The sequence below is a fragment of the Acomys russatus genome, chromosome 13 (assembly GCF_903995435.1).
Source record: "Acomys russatus chromosome 13, mAcoRus1.1, whole genome shotgun sequence".
Lineage (NCBI taxonomy): Eukaryota > Metazoa > Chordata > Mammalia > Rodentia > Muridae > Acomys > Acomys russatus.
Genome location: NC_067149.1, coordinates 66,974,422 through 67,001,843, shown reverse-complemented (window position 1 = coordinate 67,001,843; position 27,422 = coordinate 66,974,422). Strand labels below are relative to the sequence as shown.

The window sequence follows — 27,422 nt, the reverse complement described above, 5'->3', positions numbered from 1 at the left end:
TGTGTGATCTCTTCTTGGTGCAGAGACTCACCATCTGTCCCCGGTGGGCCTAGCACTGGCCATGTAGACTGGGGTGACCTCCTGCCTCTGCCTCACAATGCTGGGGTACACATGCCCCTACACAGCCCACACTCCTAGAAGCTAACTATGAGTGCATCTTTCACCATGCTTTGCTTCTGCTAACTTTGGGAACTTTGTGGATTTGCCTCATAGTCACTATGGAAAAAAAATAAGAGAGAGACTTGAAAACTCTTAACTTTCTGCAACTCTCCTTCCAAACCTTTTAAGTCTTAACATTTTAAAGAGGGTGATTAAAAATATCAGAAGTAAAATGGAAAGATAACTAAAATGTGAAAAGTGCCAGGCAGAGATAGTAGTGTAATCTGGAGACAGAGGCAGGAGGATCTCTGTGAGTTCGAGGCCAGTCTGGTCTACAAAGCAGAGTCTAGGACAGCCAGGGCTACACAGAGAGACCCTGTGTCAAAAAACCAAAACAAAACGAAAAAGGTAAAATCAAATGAGTCATTTGACTCACTGCACGCTTCTATCCTGAATTTAATCTAAGACTTTAGTTTTCTTTAGACCGTTAATGAATAGGATTGTGAAAAGTCTATCAAAATTTGAATAAATGTACTGGTTTTATGAGCATTCTGATGCATGGATTAGGTTTATTTTTGCTTTTCCCCTCCCCTCCCCTCCCTTCCCCTCCCCTCCCCTTCCCTCCCCTCCCCTCCCCCTTTGTCTTTGTTGACACAGCACCCCACTGCATAGTCCTGGCTGACCTGAAACTTGTAATGTAGACAAGACTGGCTTTGAACTTGTCGGGATCCTCCTGGGACCCTCTTGCCTCTCTTTCTAGAATGTTTACTGGTGTGACCACCACGCCCAGCCTTCTGGATTAGATTTCATAAGACCAGTGACCAAGTGCAACATATGGACAAAGATTGGGCCTCTTTCTACTGCCCAATCAAATGTAATTAACACAGAATTAATTCAGTTTGTTATTTTCATTTATGTAACAAACTTTCCTTACCTTACTTCTTCATGGATCATTCAGACTTGTCTTTATTTTAATGGACTGAGTACTGCTGCATAGTCTCCAAATCCGTGTCTATAATTCTACATATAATGTAGGCACTGCATATTTTAAGACTGTGTTTATTAAATGCCTGTTTTGCTCAGATGGAATCAGCACTAGAGAAAATCGCACCACAGTTAATTTGGGGTTTGTTTCCCTCTCCATTTATTGCCACGGACACTCGGACAAACGGTGTCCCGCGCTCAAACCTCCACAGCCTCCCTGACAGTTGCCAGTCTAAAATAACCGCACCGCCTTCTCCTCTGTCCTTACTCCGTTCCGTTAGCTGCCGGCGTGTGTGCTATTTTTACATTTTTACTTCTGCCCTTTATTTGTACTTTGGATGTAAAAGGCTTTTGTGCTTTCTCATAGATTTACACTAACAGTTTCTTGATTCCAGGGACAAAATTTGCTTCAAACACCAATTACTGTCAAGTGTGAGCTGGGCTCCCTAGTTTTATGATGGTACTGCCCCACTACAGTGACACTGGACGCCCTCAGCTTATGAAGGGCGCGGGTGTGCGGGGAGTCTCAGTCCACAGTCTCTGCTGTTTCTGCTTGGGGTTTAGGTGGGAATGTGTGGTGGGCAGAACTGTAGCCTAGGCTGGCCTGGAACTGTAGCCCAGGCTGGCAGAAACTGTAGCCCAGGCTGGCCTGGAACTGTAGCCCAGGCTGGCAGAACTGTAGCCCAGGCTGGCCTGGAACTCCCAGAGACCTACCTACCTCTGCCTCCCAAGTGCTGGAATTAAATGTGTGCTCCACCAACTCTTGGCTTAAGTGCCATTTCTTAAATTTTCCAAACACTCCCTATAGTACCAAGCTGGTAAGCAAGGCTTGAATACTATTGTCTTTCAGGGACAATCTACAGCTTTTGTAACTAAATTTTATTATATAGTAGTTATTATTATTGATAAATACCTGATAGTTACAAATTACTTAACCAGATAGATAGCATTTTTTTTCTTTTGGTTTGTTTGTGAAGACCAGATCTCATGTAGCCCAGGCTGTCCTTACACGTCTCATGTAGTCCAGGCTGTCCTTACATGCCTCATGTAGCCCAGGCTGTCCTTACACGTCTCATGTAGCCCAGGCTGTCCTTACACCTCTCATGTAGCCCAGGCTGTCCTTACACATCTCATGTAGCCCAGGCTGTCCTTACACATCTCATGTAGTCCAGGCTGTCCTTATATGTCTCATGTAGGCCAGGCTGTCCTTACACGTCTTGTATAGCCAAAGTGCTCCATGGCCTTCTGGTATGTTTGCCTTCCTTCTTAAGTTCTGAGTTTACACATGTGCGACTCCAAGCTAGGCTGTTGATGTAATACCTCCTTCCACAGAGGTGAAATGGAATTTCAGAGCCCTTCACTTATGTCAATATTTCCCTGCGTCTGGGGAAAAAAAAAAAAACTCCCAGAGATGTGGTCAGATGTCCTGGTTGCTGCGGGAAGGCCTGGCATTCTTGTCTTCTGGAGAGCAGCCATTAAAGTGAGGGTTACACTTGGAGTACAGCTTATTTTAAATTGAATCAGGCATATTCATGTGGTTGGCACATCTCTTCATGGAGATGCTGCTGGCATCCACAGATAACTTTTCAACATTGAGACCCATACATCAGGATGGAAGTCATATTGTCCCACAAACTTGTCCAAAACCAGTGACTCCTCATGCATGTGGTGTTTGCTGGGAAAGGGACCCATTTCGAAATATCCCAAACCATGGGATAGAAGGAAGAGACTGGTCTCATCATCCATGCTGGGCGGGCATGTCAGTGACCTGAAGGCTCTGTGCAAAAGCATTTTCATCCCATGTGTGACATCATTGCTGAAGGATTTGAGTCTTGTCAGCACCTAGCTTATATCTGAGTTGTCTCCTTTCAGGAATCCAATGACAAGTGCATTTTATACCACGATTAATGCATCATGACATTTTCCTTCTTTGACAGATATTAGCCAAATAGGAATTCTCTAAATTCCTGTCTTTTAAGGACACAAACTTGACCTAGTCAGTTGCAGAATTTGACACATGGAAGCAATTCATTATCAGTTCTGTGGGTCACATTTTCCTGTTGGACTTGATGAGGAGAGGAGGAAAGGGAAGAGGAAAAAGAAAAGGAAGGGAGGGAGGAAACGATGAAGGGAGGGACAAAAGGAGGAAGAAAGAGTGGGAAAAGTGGACAGGAAGATGGGAAGGGATGAAAGTAGAAAAAAACGAGGCATGGAAGAAAAGTGGAGGGGGGGTGAGAACGAGCGGAAAGAGATGGGAGGGAGGAAAGATGGAGGAAGGGAAGATGGAGGAAGGGGAGGAAGGGAAGATGGAGGAAGGGAGGAAGGGAAGATGGAGGAAGATGGAGAAAGGGAAGATGGAGGAAGGGAGGAAGGGAAGATGGAGGAAGGGAGGAAGGGAAGATGGAGGAAGAGAGAAAGGGAAGATGGAGGAAGGGAGGAAGGGAAGATGGAGGAAGATGGAGGAAGGGAAGATGGAAGAAGGGAGGAAGGGAAGATGGAGGAAGAGGGAGGAAGGGAAGATGGAGGAAGCGAAGATGGAGGAAGCGAAGATGGAGAAAGGGAAGATGGAGGAAGCGAAGATGGAGGAAGGGAAGATGGAGGAAGGAAGGAAGGGAAGATGGAGGAAGAGAGAAAGGGAAGATGGAGGAAGGGAGGAAGGGAAGATGGAGGAAGATGGAGGAAGGGAAGATGGAAGAAGGGAGGAAGGGAAGATGGAGGAAGAGGGAGGAAGGGAAGATGGAGGAAGCGAAGATGGAGGAAGCGAAGATGGAGAAAGGGAAGATGGAGGAAGCGAAGATGGAGAAAGGGAAGATGGAGGAAGCGAAGATGGAGGAAGGGAAGATGGAGGAAGGGAGGAAGGGAGGAAGGGAAGATGGAGGAAGATGGAGGAAGGGAAGATGGGGGAAGATGGAGGAAGGGAAGATGGAGGAAGGGAAGATGAAGGAAGGGAAGATGGAGGAAGGGAAGATGGAGGAAGGGAAGATGGAGGAAGGGAAGATGGAGGAAGCGAAGATGGAGGAAGCGAAGATGGAGGAAGGGAAGATGGAGGAAGCGAAGATGGAGGAAGCGAAGATGGAGGAAGGGAAGATGGAGGAAGCGAAGATGGAGGAAGGGAAGATGGAGGAAGCGAAGATGGAGGAAGGGAGGAAGAGACAGTGAAGAAGCAGAAGTCAAAGCTCAGAAGTCCTTTGGACTTTTTAGATCTACTTGTTATGTTATTATTATTTTTTAAATTATTCTACATGTATGAGTGGTTTGCCCACAGTTACGTCTTTGCACCGTGAGTGTGCCTGCTGCCCTCAGAGGTCAGAAAAAGGTGACATATCATCTGGAACTAGAGTTACAGACAGTTGTGAGCAGCCATGTGAGTGCTGGGAATTGAACCCAGGTCTTCCGCAAAAGCAACATATGCTCTTGACTGCTGAGCTGTCTCTCCAGCCCCTGGAACTCAGGTCTTTCTGGTTGTGTTGCCTAGTGGCAAAACGCCATGTGACCCTAAGCAGCTAAACTGATTTTTGACCACATATCCAGATTTTTGACATGGTAAGGATTAATTAACGGCACCTTTAGGAAGGAGACAAGACATGAATCAGAATTTTTATACACCTGATCTTTCCCAGATAACAAGGACATGTGACTCTCTTTGATGGATGGTCTGTCCTGGGTGATGGCCTTCAGCTAACATTAAGCAACCCCCCGCCCACCTGCAGAACTGTGTGCAGGATGGTTTGAGGAGCGAATCACAGCCTTGTCCTTCTGTGGGTACATTTTACCTCTAAACACTTTCACAATTGTCACAAGAGCATCTTTCAGACCCACTCATCTTCAGTGGGCATCAAGAAGTGGAGTCAGATCTCACATACAGCCATTTGAAGTGGCTTTCCTGGTCACTCAACAAATGCACCTGATGCAACGCCTCCTACATGCTTCCTGTGGTGATTTCAGCCTGTGTTGATGGTTGGCATGGGCCGGGTCTGCACGTGTGAGAGTGGATGACACTGCCGGGCCAGCACCGACGGGGTTAAATAGCTTGCCAGCAGGAACAATGGGAACTGGGTAGCTCTAAATGAAATGAGCTGAATATTTCATTCGGCCACTCAGCTGCCTGCTCCAATTGCCTCCTCTGCTGAAATAAGACCTTAATCTAAAGTGACAACAACATCAGTTTCTGCGTGCTCCAGTCACACTGAACATGACTTCCTTAACATAAACACTATTTACATGGACTGTCTGGATGGAGCGGGGAATCAGGAGCGTGCTCAGCTAAGACACAGGCTACAATGAAGGACGAGGAGCAGGCAGCTGAGAATTAACATCAGCAAATGAAAGCCTGACCCTCAGAGGGCATGTCCCTGATACATTTCCAAATGAGAGAGCATTGCACCAGTAACCCCAGCTTCTGTCAGGTCCGTGGCATTTAAAATAAAATAGCACCTTTTCAGTTTAGACACTTAACCAAGCGCATTATGTCTGACCCATTTTCCAACTTGCGTGACACAGGGGGATGGATCCCTAGCTACAATTATTAGGATCGTTCGAACATTTGCAACCAATAACCTCCCTCCCTCAGACTCCAACTCTTAGCAGCGTGAACTCCTTCTAGATAAAGAGGGCACTCGGTTCTGGGAGACAGGGCTGCCAGCGTTGTCAGGGGAGTGGCAGATAAGATGTGGCCTTTGAACTGGAGGCTTTGATGTCGCTGGGTTTGAAAGTGGTCCTCAGCTGAAGAGGGTGTGATAGGCACTGGCTTGTCAGGGGCTGCAGAATAATTTGGGTGACTTCTTTCCGATGCTGAGGAATAGACACAGAGGCAGCAATCAACCTGGGCTCTGTTATCGACGGCTTCTGTCCATGAGGAGAATGCTATTGGATCAATTATCTCCACTGTGCTAGTCTCCTCGGGAGATTTTAAGGATCACAAAAATATCGAAATATTTAACTTAGTCCTATTAGAATTATTGCTAGTTAATGGAATTCAGTGGTTTCCCCATTTGTCATGGATAAGGAAATGAAGGCACAGAGGACTCACTAGAGTGTTGAAATCACACAAGTCCTAGAGTGACAGGGAAAGAGTGTGTGCATGCATGCATGTGTAAGGTGCATGTGTGCATGCATGCATGTGTAAGGTGCATGTGTGTGTACACATGTGTGTATGGGCAAACATGCATATGGAGGCCAGAGGCCAATCTAGAGCATCAACTCTCAGGCACCATTCTCCTTGGCTTTTTGAGATAAATGATCTCACTGGCCTGCGACCTGGGAAGTAGGCTGCCTGGCCAGCAAGTCCCAGGAACCACTTGTCTCTATCTCCCAACACAGGGACTCCAGGAACAGTCCCTATGCTTGGCCTTTTTAATGTGGGTTCTGGAGGTTGGCCTCTTACCAGCCTGTTTTCAAGGCAAGGGATTTGCCAACTGAATTATCTCTATACTACATTACGACTTTTTGGTTTTGTTTCCACCTCAAATCATCACAAATGCCCTTTTCTTATTTTTCAAAAACAGTTCTCTTATAATCTTCCTCAGTTGATCTTTCTAGAATGATGTTTCAGACACAGAGGTATGCTTTTCGAGTCTACTGACAAAATGGTAGCTCTTCATTGCATATGCCCCAATGCCTTCTGTCTGTGTTGGACATCCTCCTCCCATTTCTCAGGCTCTGAGCAAAGACCTCTGTGGTTGGTCACCAGGGGAGTAGGCGACATCATGCCACACAGGAAGCAGGGTGTCCTGTTAGGATGTTTGAGTATCAGGATTCCTCCACTGAAGAAAAGACAAAGCAGAAGATGCCATGGCAGGTTTGTTTCAGCATCTTTGAGGGCACACAGGCCTGGGCTTCTCCCCAGAAGAAGGAGCATTTCTCCCCACCCCCCTCACCTGTGCTGTTCCAAGTTCTGAGTCACGTGGATGTCAGTGGAACATTTATCCCTTTAAAGAATGGCCGTCTAGCACTCTTTCCTTTTTGGTTGTGAGCCTGGCCTTTAACTGCTGAGCCATCTCTCCAGGCCTCTATTGCTTTTTTGGACTTAGAAACATGGACAAGAAGACAGAATGTGGGAGCCCCGCCTCTCTCTTCACTGAGCATGGAGTCCACTTTTAGGTCCTATTTTATGTGGATCCCCAAATGACGTAAGCTTTCTCCCAGTCTGGTGAGGACACAGACACTTTCACCAATATTATTTGCACACCGTTGTCTTACTAAAGCAGGTCCCACATGCTTAGAGCAAAAGAGGTGGGGCTGACCACGCCCACGAGACCTGTCTGAATGGCAAAGACTTCAGCATCTGTCTCTGGGAGGAGCCAGCTGTTTCTTTAGTTTGTTTCAGTGTCTGAGGCCACAGCAATGTCAGTGGTGGTGGGGCCTTGCTCAATGTAGGCAGGGGAAGGCAGCTTCCATCCTGAAGAGTGAAATTAGAGCCTCCTAAAAAGCCACGGGATGCACATCTGTATCCCATGTCCCCACTTCTCTCGGTGATGATGTTTCAGATAGTCATTTCTTTCTCTCTAGAGATGGCCCCTGCACCTTGCTGCCTCTTATCACAAAGACACATTTGTCTCTTGTTAGAAATGATAAAATGCACTTGGGAAGTGGAAGTAGGAAGATTTCAAATTGGAAGCCAGCCTCAGCTACCTGGTGAGTCCTGGGGTACCCTGAGCTACAAAAGGACTCCCTGTCTCAAGAATCGCATTAGAAAGAAAAGCCAAACATTTCAGGCTCTGAGGAGAGGTTGTCTAGAAAGTGTTCTGGCTTCCAGGTCTCTCCTGCTGTTGCTCCGCTGGTTGCCTTTGCTGTAGCTCGTCACCTGTGCTCACACCCTACCCGAGTGCTGTGGTCGTGTGTAGCTTCTCTCCACATTTCTCCTATGTGTGTGTGTGGGGGGGGGTTTCAATAATGTTTTTCCATGCTGATGTTCATCTAGGGGGAAAAAAAAAACCACATTCTAGAAGATGAATCCAGAAAATCCTCTCTCCAGTAGAGAAAAGATGGATTCGTATGTCGTATGTGTTGGATTTGATCTTATTTCATCCTTCTTTGAAAGTGGTTGGACGAGGGTTTATTTTTTGTTTTTAAATGTATTTAGATTGATTTGGTGTGTGTGTGTGTGTGTGTGTGTGTGTGTGTGTGTGTGTGTGTGTTTTACTGGTGTCCATGGAGACCAAAAGGTGGACCCTCTGGAGCTGGAATTACAGGTTGTTTTGAGAGCCACTCTATGTGGGTGCTGAAATCAGAGCTCCACCCTCTGATAGGGCAGTGAGTACTCTTCCTTGCTGAGCCATTTCTCCTGCTCTTCCAAAGCAAATTTAAACTGATATAGGAACACCTGAAAATGTATGTATTAGGAGAGCCCCATGTGAGGTTCTCACTCACGTATACATTGTCTGTTGTTTAAATCTGCTGCGACATATTTATCTATATAGTGTTAGTTTCTTTATACTGAAAACTTTGGCTTTTTGAGACTCAGTATATTTTGCTATTTATAGCTACCCAACATGCAAAAGGCAAAAGCTTACCTTTACAATTGAACAGTGATATCTCATGATTCCCCCTGTTGTGTGTGTGTGTGTGTGTGTGTGTGTGTGTAAGAGGGGGGGTCTCCACTTTCTAGTACAACCGATGTGGAAGTGTACGCATCTCTGGGGCTGTTGTTCTTCGTGATTCACAGAGTAAATCCCCAGCACAGGAGCCAGCTTTACATTGCTGCAAATGTCTAGCTCTCTGGAGTTGGCTACGTGATGGCAGATGCAGCGCCCTGTGCCCTTGCCAGTGGGTGCTTCACCTCTAGAGCCCAGTAACCATGCATGCCTGGACCCTGGTGGTCTGTAACCATGCCTCACCACCAGGACAACAACCCAGAGAGCCAGCATGGTGGCTGCAGCAGCTGCCTCTGCAGAAGGTAAATGCCGAGCCGGTACTGATGAGCTTGCTAATGTGTTTAGTAGACAGAGTTTAGAGCAGGGAACAGGGTTCATCTGCTAGCTGTCATCAGCCATCAGCCCCGGGCCGCCCCAGGCAGTGTGCTTGCTTTTGCCAGATTCTAATTTTGCTTTACTTTTCCTTAGCTTCCATCTACTCTACCCCTTACTATAACCGAGAGAGCGGTGGCTGGCATAGAAAGTAGGTGGTAGCACGTGTCTTATGTACACTGTGCATGTGTAGAGGGCCTTATGTACTGATGCTCACAGGCAGTTGAGAACTTGGCTTGCCACTGGCTGGTGCAATTGAGGGAAGGAGACCTCCTGCCACAATGAGACCCAAGGACACAGCCTGACCATGGTGCTTCCCAAAGCTGCTCTCAGTCCTCCATTCTGTTTCTTGTCTCCATCAGGCTCAGAGCCCGCCAACCGAGGACCAAATGTTCACATACATGAGCCTCTGAAGGACTCTTCTCCTCTATACCACCTTGTGGGGGGGCAGGTAAAAGGGAGGGCGGGCTATTCAGCCCTCTGTGAACAAGTGCGCTGGACTCTGCAGTGGCCGGAGACAACCTAGGGACTGAAGTGGCAAGGGACACTTAAGAAGCTTGTCATCAAAGGAGATGAAGGACCCGGAGAAATAGAATTTGCCTACTTAACAATTTCACTGATTATGTATATTAGCCCTACTTTTCCTTTTCAGTGTAAAATGACAGCGTAAAGATGGCACTTTAATGGTCCCTCTGAGGAAATTATCTCCAGCTTTTGTGAGACAGGAAGGACGTCAAAGAAGTTTGTGTTCCGTCTTCTCCTGTTTGTCTACCAGCCCTCAGTTCACTGGAGCCATGGGAGTGGGAACAGTGCCCTATCCACCAGACCCATAGTTACCACACTGTACCTACAAGCCATGCTTTCTGTCGGGGGACAGGGCATGGTTTTGTTTGGTTGGATTTTCTAAAAAGATTTCATACGGCCCAGGCTGGCCTCAAACTTGCTAACCTTGGGCTTCTGCAACTCCTGTACCAGCACTGTAATTATAAATGTGCATCCCCATGCCGAGCAGCTCACTTCTTTGGGGAAGACAGGCTCCCTGAGGATGGTGGGGGACTCACATTAATGAGGGACTAGTCCCTAGAGTGATGAGATCCACTGGAGATGTTGCATCCTGTGGCACCGTGTAGTATAGGCTGCAGCAGCAAGGACTTGGCAGGAGTAACCTGGGTGGCTTTTAGTGTTTATTAAACTTGGTAAATTGATACTCCTGCCTTTTTTTTTCTTTTTGCCTTATTTTAAGCCACCATATTAAAGGTGTTCTGCTATAATCATTTACATGGTTTTGCCAAATTATAGAAATGAGGACGCTCTCTGGAAAATGTGGATGCTGTCCAAACGGGCCCCTTGTGCAATGTCAGCTCTAAAGGGTGTGAGACTTGGGAGACAGACAAGCCGGAGACTGTTGCCTAACAGTTTCCGCAAGATTGGAAGATTCCATTCTGCAGAGAAGCACCATAAGCAGGCAGAAGAACAACTCAGAATGCCTTCAGGAAGTCCCCGAAACTGACCAGACTCACCTGGCCCCTTTCTGCCAGAGCAAGCAATAAAAGCTGAGCATTCCTCGCAGAAAAGCTAAGCTCCAGAAAATAGTCTCAGACAAGCGAAGCTTCAAAGAAGATTCTGAGATCAGACCAGCTGCCTGGGAGAAGCAGGAACTAGCTGAGTTGCCCGGAAGAGAGTTAGAGCAAGCCAGGTACCGTTAAGGATAGTTTCCAACCTGTTGAGCTGTTTGCAGGTTGTACAGTGTGCTCCAGACTGCCAGCTTTGTGAGCTATTACCTGTGCTGGCAGAGGTAGCTGTCTTTGAGTCATTTCTGCCCCATATTTCTGTAAGTAGTCCCCGTAAAACTCATAGTTTCACGAAGTTGGACTTTGGTGATATTCATCCTTTGTTCTGTCATGGCTTCTCCACCGAGGCTTTTAGGTGTGTACATTGTGTCTCCTCAGGAAAAATGACGTCACACAGCACTGTGTATGCTTTTCCTGTGTCTTCATTTCTGGACTTTGAGGTATATCTCATGAATATGGTACTAAAGACTCATTAGGCTTAGAGATGGCTCAGTGTGGAAAGGGCTTTTGAAAGCATGAAGGTCAGAGCTTGACTCCCCAGGACACATGTAAAGATTGGTGTGGCAGCACCAGCAAAGGCAGGAGCCTCCCCAGAGCCTTACCCACCCGGCTTCCTGGATTAAGGAGAGCAGAGACAAACAACAGGCTGACTTCAAACAAAGCTGAAGGTGGAACCTGACACCTGAGGCTGTCCTTCAGTTTCCCTACAGCACTTACACCTCCCTCCCCGCCCCCCTGCTCCACCACTCACACTCACCCCTACAACAGAAATGTAGGGCAAAAGGTCTGAGCTCACTTACAGGTAAAATGCCTAACGGAAGCCCACCAACCCCTGAGGATGAAGCCCAACAACCCCTGGGCACAAAGCCCACCAGTCCCTGGCCACAAAGACCACCAATCCCTGGCCATGAAGCCCACCAACCCCTGGCCACAAAGCCCACCAATCCCTGGCCACAAAGCCTACCAATCCCTGGCCACGAAGCCTACCAATCCCTGGGCTTGGCTTGAAATTTCACTGTTCCCCACTGTGGAAATCTCCATATTGGGATGCTCCTTCCCCCAGAGCCCTATATAAACCCAACTTCTCAGTTTTTTGCTGCTTCCCGCCCCAGCAGAGGTGGCCACCCTCAGTGTCTCTCCCAATACATCTCCCTGTGAGCTTTCTTGTGCTCTGAGACTTTGTGGTACTCCCTGCTGCCAGGATATCTTCTCCACCTAGGGCTGTAGCACTTCCTTTGGAGAAGCTTTTCCCCAGATCTGCAATGTTTGCAACCCATATAGAAATTGCCCAGTTTCCCCCCCCCCAGCAAATTTTTAAAAATATATTTTCTTAATTTATTCATGTTACATCTAAATTGTTATCCCATCCCTTATATCCTCCCATTCCTCTCTCCCTCCCATTTTCCCCTTACTCTCCTCCCCTGTGTCTGTGACTGAGGGGAACTTCTCCACCTGTATATGCTCATAGGGTATCAAGTCTCTTCTTGGTAGCCTGCTATCCTTCCTCTGAGTACTGCCAGGCCTCCCCATCCAGGAGATGTGGTCAAATATGGGGCACCAGAGTTCATGTGAAAGTCAGACCCCACTTTCCACTCAACTGTGGAGAATGTCCTGTCCATTGGCTAGATCTGGGTAGGGGTTCGAAGTTTACTGCACGTATTGTCCTTGTCTGGTGCCATATGAACTGTAAATGATCATAATGAGTGAGTTAACCCAGAAGCAGAAAGAGCCAAATGGTATATACTCACTTATATCTATCTGGACACTAGCCTAAGGGGCACGTCCCATGAAAGTCTTCACTTACCAGGTATGTGGGACAGAGGAGAGGACATCCTGTTGGACTCTAGGTGATAGAAGCATGGGAGAATGGGGAAATAGAAGGATCCAGAGGGTCCTAGAAATGTACAAGAAGAACATTATGATGGGCGGATCTGGGCCCAGGGACCCTGCTCAAACTATGGCACCTGCCAGCAAATTTCAGAGTAAAGATGACTATTTGCTGAATATCAATATATATATTTTTATTATCTGCTTCCTATTCCATAAGCAATGTTTTGGTTTTTCGCGGTCCACAGCTCCAACACTCAGCTCACAGACACAGAGGGATCGTTTCAATGGAAAAAACATTGGGATAATGCACTGTTTGGATGGAGGGGCCCAGAGCAGGCTGCTCACTTCCTCCAGGTCCACGTCTGAACATCTGTTGCTTTGTTCTCCACTGTTGCTCCTGGGCTTCACAACAGAGAAGCAAATTCAGTACTTGGCTTTCTTTTTATACCAGAGAATCTGGCTTTAATCTTGGAAATCCTTAAAGTATTATATCATACAGTAGAATGGAGTTGTATGTATGTATATATGTATTTATAGATACACTCTCTCTGTGTAGCCCCAGCTGGCATGGCACGTCTATGTAGCCTAGACTGGCCTTAAACTTACGTAGATCTTCCTTCCTGGCTTGGCCTCCCAAGTGCTGGGATTAAAGGTGTGCTACCATGTTGGCAGGATAGGGTTATCTATGTATATAAATAATGTTCCAAGTCTGATGTAATAAAATACAAAATCATACTGTACTCTAGGGTTTAATTAAAGACAGATGTGGGGGTGATAGTGGCTGTGGAGGTGATGGTGGCTGTGGGGGTGATGGTGGCTGTGGGAGTGATGGTGGCTGTGGGAGTGATGGTGGCTGTGGGTGTGATAGTGGCTGTGGAGGTGATGGTGGCTGTGGTGACAATCATGGCTGTGGTGATGAAGTTGGCCACACTACCATTAATGCTTTTTGGTGTGGAAGGCACAGCCTCTGGGCCTCTGTTGGCTTCTGTTCCCATTCTGGTAACCCATAACTATGTGACTCTGATATATTTTCTTTTGGTCTTGACTAAAATGGCACCTTCTCAGAAAGGCCTCCCTTTCATTGTATTTAACATTTTCTCTGCTTGTCCTTCAACTGTCTCCCTTCACCTCACCCACAGTGCTTCCGTGCTAACATAGTGTGGGCCTCCACTCATCCTCTTTCCCCCTCTGAGTACAGCATCAGCTGTAAGAGGCCTGGGACTTGGTCTGTTTGCTCCCAGATCTGAGTCCAGGCTAGTCCTTGGCACCTGAAGGTCCACAGTCAGAAAATCCTGGTAAATGAAAGAGAACCCTGGCTGATTTTGGATGGTTTTGCAGGTCATTCCATGTGGATCTAGAGTCCCCATAGATAATCACTAACTCTTTTCTTTTTTAATTCTACTAGGGGATAATTGTAAGCGTTAAAAGTAAAACTCTTTATTACATTTTATTTATTCCTTTGGTGTGTGTATATGTATGTGGCATGCATATATTGTGGAGTGCATGTGGGGGTCAAAAGACAACTTGGAGGAGTCTGTGCTCTCCTACCACGTGGGTCCTGGGGAATCAAACTCAGGCCGTTAGGCTCACTGCAGGTACTTTTATCCAATAAGCCGTCTTGCAGGCCCCGAATCAAAGTCTTACTGCTTTATCCTCAGCATTGGTCCTAGGCTTTCTGCAGTATCTGTCTGCCATGGAACATGCCCCTGTCAGCTAGCGAAAGCCTCCCAACTCTCTCTATTCCACTTTTTTGAACAACAAGTAATGTGCAGGTAACTGAAGCCTTTTCCAATACTGCCCATGGTGGGTAGGCATGCCTGTTACCCCGGCACTCAAGAAGCTGAGGCAGGGGGACCATGAGTGTGAAGCTAGCTTGTTCTGTCAGGTCTGTAAACAACTACAAATACCTTGATACATAGTTTAAAAGACATTTCCAATGTAATTATTAATACATGATTAGCAAACAATGCACACAAAGGGGATTCCTGAAATGGAATTCATAGGGCCCCAGTTAAAAATTTTGTTTTAATGTCCTATTCTATTCTCTGACTAAAAGGTGGGGGAGGGAATGTTACCTCAATGTTTAAGGTATTTTTCTATGTAATTTCATCATTAATCCACACATACAAAGAACTACTGACACAGCAGAGGAGTGTGGATGCCCTGTGCTTTCAGACAAACATGCCCTGGCCTTGACTACCAAAGCCTGCCTGGTACAGACTCCATATAATAGAGAGTTTGGTGTTTACAGGAACTGTGCTGGATAGAGATGGTTATGCAGTCAAGGAAACCCAAGGACCTGAGTCCAGATCCCAGCATCCATGCACAACACTAGATTCAGTGTGCGCCTCTGTAAGAATCCCAGCACCCTGTGGTGAGATGAGAGAAAGAGGCAGGCAGGGCAATCCAGGAAGGCCACAGGCCAGTGAGCCTGGCACAGAGAGCTGCCAACAACAACTGTCTTAAGCAAATGGAAGGTGAGGACTGACAGCTGAAGTTGTCCTCTGAACTGTACAGGCACACACACACACACACACACACACACACACACACACACACACACACACACACACACACACGAGAGAGAAAGAGAGAGAGAGAGAGAGAGAGAGAGAGAGATGAAAAGAAACCTTACCAAAGCTTTCAACTTTGGAGTAGTAATTTGTATTAATTTTTAAAAATGAAACATACATTTAAATTTTATTTGTTTCCCTTTTATGAAACAGGGAGTTTTGGTCCTGACTTTGAGCCATCGATTGGTCAGTGAGTAAAGCTATGTCTTGACAGAGAGCAGAGTTCAAGTCTTTGGGCCCTGGCCACAGTGGCCACAGCCAAACTACTCTTTGGCCTTTTGTAGCTGTGTGAGCAATTGCCCATCACGTAAAGTAAGAGGGCTCTCATATCATGCACACATTTCTTAGGCCACTCTGCTCTTGTGCACTCTGCTTGGAATTGCTCCTTAAATAAAGATTCTACTCCTGAGGGGCTGGAGAGGTGGCTCAGTGGTTAAGAGCATTTGCTGTTCTTGCAGAGGACCTGGGTTCAGTTTCCAGCACCCACATGGTGGCTCACAAACACCTATAACTTCAATTCCAGGGATTGTGACTCCTCCTTCTGGCCTCCAAAGATACTGCATGCGTGTTGTGCTCATTTCTCCCTCCTCCCTCCCGCCCTCCCTCCCTCTACACATACATACATACATATGTACATACATGCATACATATATACATACATATACCCAGGCAAATACTCATACACACAAAGACACACACACACACAAAGACACACACACACACACACACACACACAATTTTGTAACAAGATCTCACTAATGAAAGTGTACGGGCTAATTTTCTTCATCTGTGGCTAGTTGCTCTGCAGGTGCCGTGACTGCCTTGGAAATTTTGTTTGTTTCACATTTCCCTGGAGAGATTGTAGGGCTTCTCTCTCTGACTAGTTGTCACCTTCTTGCCAAACAAACTTACAAAATATGAAACGCTAAAGCTGAATTCATGTAGGTCAGGCTGTAATCAGTTTCCAACACTACTGTCTTGACCATTATCTGTCCAATACTTGGGGTATCTGCAGCTTGTGAATCCTGTCTTCCTTTCAAACTGTGTTAGGAGAACTGGGTCAATTAAAAATACTCGGCCCTGAAAAAGAAAGCAACCTGAATTTTGACCTGGGGTGGCATTTGTCTCAGGGTTCTGTGCACCCTGATGCTCTCTCATTTACCAGCACCGACCGGGCTGGTGATCTTTGTTTTCCTACCAGATGGGTTATTTTAAAATATCACCCAACTTCTGAGGTCATTTACATTACAAATGTGCTTTTTCACACACATCAAGAACAGGAGTACCATGTTTTGACAGTAACTCTTTTATGAAATTATATGTTGTTCAAGCAGAGTAAAATTCCAGCCATTCTCCAAGGAGCAGGCTCTGGAATCTGGATGAGGTCACACCTCTTTAAAGATGCAGTTTGATAATCCGCCATCAAAACAAAGGAATCCTGCTAATCCTGTCACAAAAGTGACAGTTACTGATCAGACCTCTGGGCTGGGCTGGCAGCTTGGGGGAAGGATTGCAGAAGAGCAACCTTGAGAATCTGGGTACCAGCAGTGTCCCTCCTTAGCCAGGGGTGGAGGGACTGGGTGGGGTAAGAGGTGGGAGCGGGGATGTGCTGTTGTTAGGAAACAGTTGAGCTTGTCAGTGGAGGTGGGTCTAGCATAGTGTTCTGGTACTTTCTAATGGCAATGCAAATCCACCCCCAGCCCTGCCTCTCACTTCTAGAGTGCACAGGGTAGCAAGGCCCTGTATCCTTTCACTTGGATGCACTTGTCCTTTGAATGTTCATCAAGAATGTCTCCACAGACCCAGAGGGCTTCTTCCTTCCTTCTCTTGGATCTTGTGCTGGTATTTCACAAAATGAAGAGTAAATCCCAAGTGAATGGAGAAACAGGATCCTCTGGAAAATGTAGTAATAAAGACCCTGGAAGTATATCAGGTTTGAGGTGAGGGATCTGAGTTCAGATCCCCACCACCCATGAAAAAGGTGTGCATAGAGACATGTGTGTCTGTGACCCAAGCACTGGGGGTCGGGGTGGGGTTCAGACAGGCAGGTTCCCAGAGCTTGCCAACCAGGTAGCCCAGGTTCAGTGAGGGATCCTGTCTTGAAAGTAAATATATGAATAATAAAAAAAAAACCAAGCAAATAAAAAATTAATTAGTTAATTTAAATAAGGTGGAGAAGGCTTTGGAGACAACTTGCTGTTTGCCTCTGGGTTACACACATACCTGCACTGGCTAGCTTGTCTGCACATGTGTGTGCATACAGCACACATGCATTGTGTACTCATGAACGTGTGTGTGCACGCACACACAAGCGGAAAGAGGAAGAAATGTGTTTATAAGTGACAAAACTCAATTCAAGGCAACTTAACAAAAGATTTAGGGATAGGGCAGAAGTAAAAATGCCAGCAAAGCAAATAAATGGAGAATAAGAGTGTGATGGGCCTCACGATAGAGCAGCTGGAGCTAGGAGTCAGGAGTCAGGCCTGGCAGGCGTGACCTCTCTTGTCTCCAAGGCACTTTGGCTATTGGCTTATTCTTTCTTCTGATCATTGTGATCTCCAGGTGGGAGGACAGGATCCACAGTTGACAGTACTGGATACTGGGGTCCCATCAACACTGCATAGTCCATCCGACCCCAATGAAATAACTCAGGGAAGGTCAGAGACAGCTTAGATTGGGAGACAGCCTGGGCTCATCAACTGCATGGCCTCAGTCTGTTTCTGTCAGAGCAGAGATGGAGCTTGCTTTTGCTGCTCCCTGCAGGGTTCAGACTCAACGAACCATTCTAAAGCCGACAAATGGTGCAAGGCAGGCAGAACTATTTTATGTAAGTTGTCGTCACTCTTCTAGTTCTACTTGGCTCTCCTGGCATGGCCAACTTTTACCAGAACATTCTGAGAGGTCATTTGAAAGTTCAGTTTCTCCTAGGGAGGATGTGCCTTGGTGAAGATTCCCAGGCTAATTTCCTGTCTCCTTGTTTCCCCGCCCTCTACCCCCTCCTACCCCCCCCCACCCCACCCAGGAGCCCTGGGGAAGTATGTGGGTGTGGTGTGGGCTGGTTTGGATGGTGGAACCATTCTGTAGCCTGGGCTTGTGTACAGCCTGAGCTTCAGTAGGCACACTGATCTCCAGTCAGATGAGACTGTGACAGGAGAAATGAGTCAACAGGAAGGCTTTGAGATGGAGGATGGCCTGGTGGGGACTGCTCCTCATAGTGGAAGCTTTCCAAATAAGAGCGCTGTCTTTTTAAAACCAGCAGGGGTGAGGGATGGAGGGAGCACTCACAGCAGTAAGTATAACACAGCTGTGCTCTGTTTATGCTTCAGCTACAATAAAAAAGCTATAAAATGTGGGATGTCATAGCTCCACTTTGCTTTATTTATACGATTTCCTCTGAGCTCTGTCACAGTGCACATTCATCTGCTAAGTTGCAGCAAGAATGGAGATTAAAATATCACAGCTCAAAATAGGAGTCAAGAGGAAGGAGATTCATCATAGCCCTATTAAAAATATGTAAATATGGGAGTGAAGTCATTTTAAAGCTGTACGAGGCTAGCTCCCCCTTGATGAGTTAAGACCTCTTGAGTGAGGGGTGGGCTGTGCCAAGGCCAAGGCCCAGGGACTGGCTCTCTGTGTCTCCCACCCATGGACACCCTTTAAGATCAAAGGTCATTTGATTCACAGCTTAGATAAGTTTCACTATCTTTACACCCAAATTAGTGATGGTGGTGACTGGGTAGCAGACCAAAAAAAGAGGCAGCTTTAGAACTAATTTACTTGATAAAGGTTTTGAAAATTACTATGTGAAATTTCCATGCTTCAGAGACTTTAAGGGAACTCCAGAGGGAATGGCTTGGTAGTCAAGTTTGAAAAGGGAAACTGAGTCCCAGGACATGACCTGGTCTGCATGGTCCCACACCATGATGAGGCGAGGGGAGGAAGCCATGGCCTTGACTTCATACTTTTCTAGTAAAATGACTCTGAACACTTGCCCTAATCCCCTGTTGACAAAGCTTAGTTCTGTATCTAGAGGGCTTGCTTAGGAGAGAGTGGAATAGAGCTTTTAGAGCAGTAGGCAGGCATATGGCAGATGCTGTTAACTGGCTGTAGGATCTCCTCTTTGCAGCAGAGTAGCTGTCCATCTCCTGAGCGTCTCATTTTCCAAATGTGCACTTGCTATTGTCTTAATAGCAAGTGCCCAGTGGGCACCAGGAAGGGTGTGTGTGTCGAAGTGTGGTGATCACTCTCCTCCCAGGCATCTGGATGGAACAGGTGTAATTAAGTCTCATGTTTCACACACGAGGACACCAGACCAGGCAGAGGATCGCACTTGAATGAAAGTAGCATCCAATTGCTACTTCTTTATGAGAATATTCTGGAAACAGTAGAAGGAATGGCAGCTCAAAGACAGGGACTTTGGCTTTCAGTACCGGCCCACTGCTGCCCTCCGTGGACTTGTCTCAAATAAAATGGGCCTTGGAGATGGCCCAGTTAGTAAAGTGCTTGTTGTACAATGGGACCTGAATTTGATGCTCATAAAAACCAGTTGTACTTAGACAAATCTGTAGTCGTCCAGGGCTCTGGCCTGAGAGAGGAAGATTCCTGGAGTTTGCTGGCCAATTGGTCAGCTCCAGGTTTACTCATGAGGCCTGGTCTCTGAGTTGAGAAAACTCCAGAAGTCAACCTCTAGTGCTAACTCCCCATTCGCGTGCGCACACAGACACAAACACTTTGTCATCATCTACTCCTATGACCTCACAAATGTGCCCTTTTTAAGTCAGTATTCTCTTTTGATATTTTAGTTAAGTTTTGCTTCCAACATGACTGTGCAACCCTCTAATAGATGATAGTTCTATAATTTCTTCTGCTACAAGTTCTTTAACATGGTGCTTTATTTGAACTCTTAGGTAGATAGTTGGTGGGAGAGCATAGGAGCTGTGGGGTTTGGACTGTGTGACACTTGAACACTTTTCTTAATCCTGTGTGCTCCTTCTGTCATCTGTAAGATGGACCAAATATAGGGGGGCCCTGTCATAAGGTAGCTGTGAGGGTGACACTAGATAATGGTGTAGAGCTCCCCCTCAGCATCTAGCTGAATGACTTTTGTTGTGATGGTTTCTACTAGTCAAGTCTCATGCAGAGTGTCTGTCCCTGGCTCCTCACTCCTCTTGACCCTCCTTTCTATAGCTGGAAACTGTTGAAGTCTTTGACTATGGCTTCAAGAAATGTCAAGTGACTTCTCCTTGTCATCTGGTAGAGCAGACTCACAAATTCCATATGTGCCAACCAGTTTCAAAGATAGCATGGGCAGCATGGCTCCCTGTGTGCATGGGTCCCTCCCTGTGTGCATGACTCCCTTTCTGTGTGTATAGGTCCCTCCCTGTGAGCATGGGTCCCTCCTTGTGTGCATGGCTCACTCTCTGTGTGCGTGCTCCACTCTCTGTATGCATGACTTCCTCCCTGTCCAGATGGCTCCTTTCCTGTGTGCGTACCTCCTTTCTAGTGTGTGTGGATCCCTCCATGCTAGGCAGAAAATGGGAAAGTTCTTGGAATTTGCCAAAGGAAGCAAAGTCCATGTCTTAAGGGTTTAATTTAGACAAGTTTCCATAGTACCCCAGATTTTTGCGTTTTAAGATTTTAGGTCATATATCATTTTAGGAGATTTCGCACTAGGAAGATACTAGGAAATGCGCTTTAGGCTGGTGGGGACTTCAAGTGGCCACCCTTTTTTATTGATTCTATGAGAATTGATGTTCTTGGTTCCTCTTGAGTGACGAGTGGGATAGTGTGCCATTTCCAACAGCACAGGGGTAAAGGAACCGAGTTTTTGTAGAGAATGCAGGAAGAGGAATAGGCTTTGAACATCAAGTTAATAATTTAAATAGGGAAAACTCTGGTAAAATATTATATCTTCAAGGCACATTTAAAGGATTGGATTTCATTTGCCTTTACTGTAAAAAAATAGAAGAAAAAGGAGAAGAAGAAGAAGAGGAAGAAGAAGAAGAAGAAGAAGAAGAGGAGGAGAAGAAGAAGAAGAAGAAGAAGAAGAAGAAGAAGAAGAAGAAGAAGAAGAATGGGCTGTGTTCAGGGTCTCTTCTCATTCCAGCACTCTACTCCTCTGGTCATGTTGAAAAGGCGTGGACACTGCTGGGTTGGATGTGTCTCTGCTTGTCTTCCTGGGTCCCATCCCAGTACCACATAAAACTGAACCTGGTGCATGCCGAGAATCCTAGTCCTCTGGAGATAAAGGCAGGAGGATCCGGAGTTCAAGACCAGCCTGTGCCATGAGACTCTGTCTCAAAATCCTAACAGTGATAAAAATAAAACTCACTCCACATCAAGCCATCCATGTCTGTTAGTTTTTCTCTATCCCTGTCTGCCGTTAGGCCCAGATGGGACAGGTAGAGAACTCAGGATTTAGCTTTATGGAGATGCCAGCCTTCACCTCCAGTCCTGCTTGTGTTAGACCCCAAGAGAGGCCATTGACTAAGTCATGACCTTGACCTAAATTCCATTCTGTATTTACCACTATTTAAAACATCATTATCCAGTTTAGTGCCTCTCTACATCTCCACTATGAAATATACTTAATATTACACAAAGCTGCATGTGGAAATCTGTACAGAATATCTAGGAGAAAGCTGTCCATGTAATTAGGAAGCTTCTCAGAAATCTTTTGATTGCCAGCTTGCATGCTGCCCTGCCTACATGAGGCCACCAACCAGAACCTCCTCATCAGGGTGTGGTTAGGGAGAGGAATAGTTGTCTTGATGGTGGGCCTTGGATGTGTCCAACACTGCAGGGTGCTTCATGGACTCTTAATCCTTCTCCCAACTCAGTCCTTACCCTCCCCTTCAGATGGCATGCATTGTAAGGAGGTGCTCCATGGCCTCCAAGACACTTAATCCAGACACACTCACTAAGAGTTGACAGTATATGATGTTAAGGGTGCACTTTACCAACCTGATATTAGAAGGCAGCCCATTCTGCCATTAACCAGAAAGTTAGGTCTGTGGTTGGGCAAGCATGTAACACAAAGCCTAATGTATACTAGTGTGGAGCGTTCTATGTGATTTATTGAATACTGTGCCCAAAATGAAAAGCAGAATAGTTGTATGAGTGTATTTCTATGTCACTACAAAGTCAAAACATCGTAAGTCACATGCCGGTGAGCTGGGGGCCGTCTGTGTACTTTAACTTTCAGGGGGAATCTGGGGCAGCCTTTGCCTGTCACAAGGAGACATGATTAGCCTAAGCCTCCCCACAAAACCTGTACCAGAGTCAAGTCTGCTCCCCAATAAACCATGCATGAGAGCAGACTCTACTCACAGTGTAGGACTGTCCTGAACTCACTGCATAGTCAAGGATGGCCTAGAACTCACTGTGTAGTCAAGGATGGCCCAGAACTCACTGTGTAGTCAAGGATGGCCTTGAACTCACTGTGTAGTCAAGGATGGCCTTGAACTCAGTGTGTAGTCAAGGATGGCCCAGAACTCAGTATGTAGTCAAGGATGGCCTTGAACTCAGTGTGTAGTCAAGGATGGCCTTGAACTCAGTGTGTAGTCAAGGATGGCCCAGAACTCAGTGTGTAGTCAAGGATGGCCCAGAACTCAGTGTGTAGTCAAGGATGGCCTTGAACTCAGTGTGTAGTCAAGGATGGCCCAGAACTCACTGTGTAGTCAAGGATGGCCTTAAACTCGGATCCTTCTGCCTCCATATCCTGAGAGCTGAGTAATATGTCTGCACCAGTTCTTCCTGTATTTTGCTTAGGAGACATGCAGGCACTGATCCTGTGCAGTTTAAGTGAAACTTGATCAATTGTATATCATTAAGGTACAGTTTCTAGTGAGAGTTGAGGGGGGACATCTAACTCTGCCGAAAAGGCCTCTTGAGTAAGGGTCTGACCATGATGCTCCAGTTGATTATAATGAGACGTCCCCTCTTCAATATGTCTATGTCTAGCTCTATGTACATTATCTATCTGTCATTTGTTTGTTTGTTTGTTTGTTCGAGACAGGGTTTCTCCATGTAGTCTTGGCTGTCCTGGACTCACTTTGTAGACTAGGCTGCCTCAGACTCACAGAGATCCACCTGCCTCTGCCTCCCTGAGTGCTGAGATTAAAGATGTGAGCCACCGCACCCATCTGGCATCATTTTTCCCTTTTTAGTTGTCGGGAAGTGAAGTTTAAAATGCAATACTCAGCAATGAGTAGAACTTTTATATGTCACCATCTCCTTGTCCCCCGGAATAGATAGAGTGTAGCATGTTGCCTACACATCAGTGGTCAGTGCCTCAGTGAGCAAATGACTCAGAGCTGAAGCCATGTTGGTCATGTATGGACAGGGGTTCCTATGATTTATAAAAAGGATGTAGCAATGATGCCAAGACTGAGAGGAGGTGCTGCTGTACACACCCTGTGATGCTGAGCACTGGCCCCTCTGGAGGGATCCCAGCCTCGTACCAAGTCCTTTAGGAATGCTGTGCTTTGCATGGAACAGATCATGGACATTTACCTCAGGAGAGATAAATGCTACCTAATTCTATTTCTTTAAGCAAAATATGAACATTCTGAAGTAACTGACTACCCACAGAAGATTTGCTGTTTTGTTTCACTACAGCCTAGGAGGAGAGTTGAACTTGGGAACTGTTCAGTCATATAAGAAATAAGCATGGAGTGATACTTTGCTATGTGTATTTCATTTGAAGGAATCTGAGAGTCACCAGCACTGGGAGGAGTCTCCATGACTGGTTCAATATGGCTCCTGGGAGCTTCTTGTTTCCCACATGAAAAACCGGACAGAAGTCAGTTAAGATTGGCATTGTCCTATATTCTTCTGTAACAAATGGTCACAAAGCAGTGGCTGAAGTGACACCTGGACACTACCTCCCTGTGATGCATGACAGGTCCCAGCCAGCTCCACCTCTTGCTACCTGGAGTATCCCAAGGCTTATGGCCAGGCTGTGTTTCATATTTCCAACTGCTCTTGTTGTCAGAATTTAGTTCTTTGTGGATACAGGCCTGAGGTTCCTGTTTCTTGCTACCGAGATCACAGTTTGTCTGTAGAACCGACCTTCTGTCCCCACCATTCAACCCGCTTTGTCCTGAACACGACAGTGCTGGCTCCCACCCTTCCTGGGCTGCACCTTCCAACCTCTGATCTCTAGACTAAGATTTACAGACTAGCCTACACCTTTCCAGAAAACCTGCATGACAGTCAACTGTGTTGCCCACTCACGGGAGCAAGCCCCACTTGCATTCACGTCTAAACAGCCATTGTACAGAATATACTTATAAGATGGGAAGATCTTGAAGACTGACTTGTAATTACAGCTACTAAAATGTTATTAGTAATTTAATAAAGAAATCTCAAATATATAAGCAACAGGTTATATGGAGTAACCCAAGCACTTAGGAAAAACTAAAGATTTAGTTAATATTTGTTTATAAAATCATTCAAATTTTAATGAAGTTACTTTTTAATACTTGGCCTTGGTCAGTCTAGCACAGACATTTTGAGATTTGAGGGCTGTATGACCATTCACCAGCCATGTACACTACCAAATGACAACAAAACAAAATGCAAGCATTTTTCTTTCGGACTTTATTACTGGGGAATTGGGATGGTTGCCGTTTGCATAGAGCAAGATAAACAATAGCTTGTAATCTCTACGTAAACGTCATCTGGTCCAAGGATTTAAACCCCGAGATCTTTAAGCTTACTTAAGCAGTAAAGCAAGTTACCTTTCAAAGCTATTTTAGACCTTGTAGATTTACAGCAGGGATATGGGTGAGTGTAACCAACTGTCCAGGTAGTCATTGTCAAAGGGAGTCAGACAAATCTTACTTCAGACACCAACTGTAAGTATAGGGGTTTCCACAACCATTCTCGGGTTTAACAAATTGCTCAGATCTTCAGGGCTCTCAGAAATCTTTTAGACTCATAGTTGACTACAGAGGAAGGATGCCGAGCAGCAACAGCCACGAGGAGACATAGGCAGAGTCTGGGAAAGCACAGGGCTTCCTCTACTGGAGATGCACTCTTGGTACCAACATGTAGCAATTTGCACAGAGCATTATTAGTGAGGAGAAGTTCACACCAGTCTTTTGTGCAGTTTGAATCAAGACTTGATCACGTACTGTCTATAGGGCTGGCCCTTAGTCTCCACTTCATTGTAGAGGGTGGTGTTGAGCCAATGGCTTTAGTTTTCAGTCTTTAATGGATGCAGAACTTACATGGACCAAAGCCCCCATCACAAGTCACGTTGGTAGACTGTAGGCTGGACAAAGCCTCTAACTAACCAAACACATACCTATAATGTTCAGAGTTGCAGGGCAGCACCTCTTAATACTGAGGGAGACAACTGTCTGTTTGAGGGAGATTTCTCAAATAACAACACCAGCCTTAGACTTGCTGTGCATGCTAACGTCCCTCTTTGCACCTTTCAACAAGAGTGTGAGAACAATATCATATTTTCTATATAGTTGCATTTGTCAAGACAAAGAAATTTATGTAAAATGAGCCTAACATTAATGGGAATAATTCTCAATTTCTCAATGCTTTTCTGTACTATGTTCTTCATCTGGGCCAGGGGTCAGATTAGGTCAGCTCTCAGCACACATTGAGAACCTTTGTTTTGCAGTGGATGGCGGTTAAAATAGATCTCCACCTTGCCCGGGATCAGAGAGAATGTGCCTAAGGAGTCCTCTGATTCAGTGGCTCTCCTCAAGGCTCAGAGAATGTCTTGAAGGGAGATAGTGCGGTAAGATTGTAAAATCTTGAGGTCAGATGGGATCTCTTTGAAACAGTGTCTTCTGAACACACCAGACTTGCTGCATCCATGAACTCATAGCAGCCTTGGTTGCCAACTCAAGATCTGCAAAAGATGCAGCCAGTCAATACTCTTCCTACTTCAAGGAGGGGTTCACTAACTTAGGAGTTATTGACAGTTGATGACCATTGAGGAAGGGAGGGTCAATGTTCTTCAAGAGTGTGTCTCCTGGTATGTCAACCATTGTATTAGTTGGGTTCTCTAGAAAAACAGAAGTGATAGATTGTGTGTGTGTGTGTGTGTGTGTGTGTGTGTGTGTGTGTGTACCTTATAGGCTGTGGTCCAATGATTCCAACAATGCTTGTCTTCTTATAGAAAGTCAAAGAGCAAGGAATCTAATAGTTGTTTAGTCCATGAGGCTGTCTGTTTTAGCTGGTCTTCAGTACACACCAGGATCAGAAGTAGTGGGCTCTAATGCCAAGGAGAGAAGAAACTTGCCATCAAGAGTGAGGGCAAGCAGGCAGAGAGCAAGCACTTCCTTCGTCCATGTCTTTTAAATAGGCTGCCCTCAGAAGATGTGGCCCAGGTTAAAGGTGGGTCCTTCTACCACCAATGGCCTAGATTTAGCCTGGGTTTTCTTACCTTAAATGGTACAACCGAGGAAAGCCCTTCACTGTTGTTCTGAGCAGCTTGGGCTTTAGTTAGTTCCAGATCTTCTAATTGACAGCGAGAACAACCGTCACAACTATGCTCCATTAGATGACTTCACATCCATGCATATTTAGGTAGTACTGATTTTTGGACTCAATAGATAACAAAATAAGAAGCAATGAAATTTGGTGTTGGATATTGAGGAAATTGTGGCAGGAGTCGGATATGTGTATTGGGGGGGGGGCAATGAGGCAAATACTGTGTACATGCCTGAAATTCTTAAAGAATAAAATATGTTAAACACAGAAGACCATCATAAAAGTAGAATGAATACTTAGAAGCCATCGTAGTGGAGACTTAAGTGTTTACAGTAAAATTGTCATCTGATTGTGAGGAGGTGTGCTGTTTTAATAAGGCAGCTCCCAGGGGGAGATTGGCTAGTATTGATCAGTGTCTTCCAGTCGATCCCAGGCAGCACTCTAGCATGTTCATGGGCTGTGTGTATGTTCCAGGTGCTGTACTGGCTGCTGTTGACCCAAAGATGATGACGAGGATACTCCTGCCCACGAGGAGTTAGCAAGCTGGTAAGGGGATGTAGTGCACTGCTTGAGCGACTGTTGTTACCATGCTGGGGTTAAGGAGAAAAGCTTTTCGTCGTGTATGAAATATTTTGCTCAAGTACTTTGCCAGCCTTTGCAACAATGGATTTAGGATTGATGTAGTTAATTTTAAAGAAATGTGAATCTCTGATGGATTGCCATTTATATAATTTCATTAAATGACTAAAATCAGGATCAACTTTTTACTAACTTCTACAATAGTAGGGTTATTTTGGGAAAAAGTACATATATATACTTATTATGCTTGCAGAATCCTTATATCTATGTATAAAGGAAGACAGGGTAGAGACGTCACCTGCCATTGCTCTTTATTCTTCTTATTGATTATCTCAGGGAACATTTTCCATTTATATTTTGAA

The 27,422-nt window shown here is 45.7% G+C and overlaps 1 protein-coding gene across 2 annotated transcripts in view; it reads left to right on the top strand.

Moving 5' to 3' along the window:
- Sox5 (SRY-box transcription factor 5) overlaps positions 1 to 27,422 on the top strand; it is a 775,369-nt gene that overhangs the window by 10,513 nt on the left and 737,434 nt on the right. For both annotated transcript variants that reach the window (XM_051155573.1, XM_051155574.1), the window contains exon 2: positions 26,956 to 27,027. The gene's annotated coding sequence lies outside the window, so the exon portion shown is untranslated. The remainder of the gene's footprint in view (positions 1 to 26,955; positions 27,028 to 27,422) is intronic.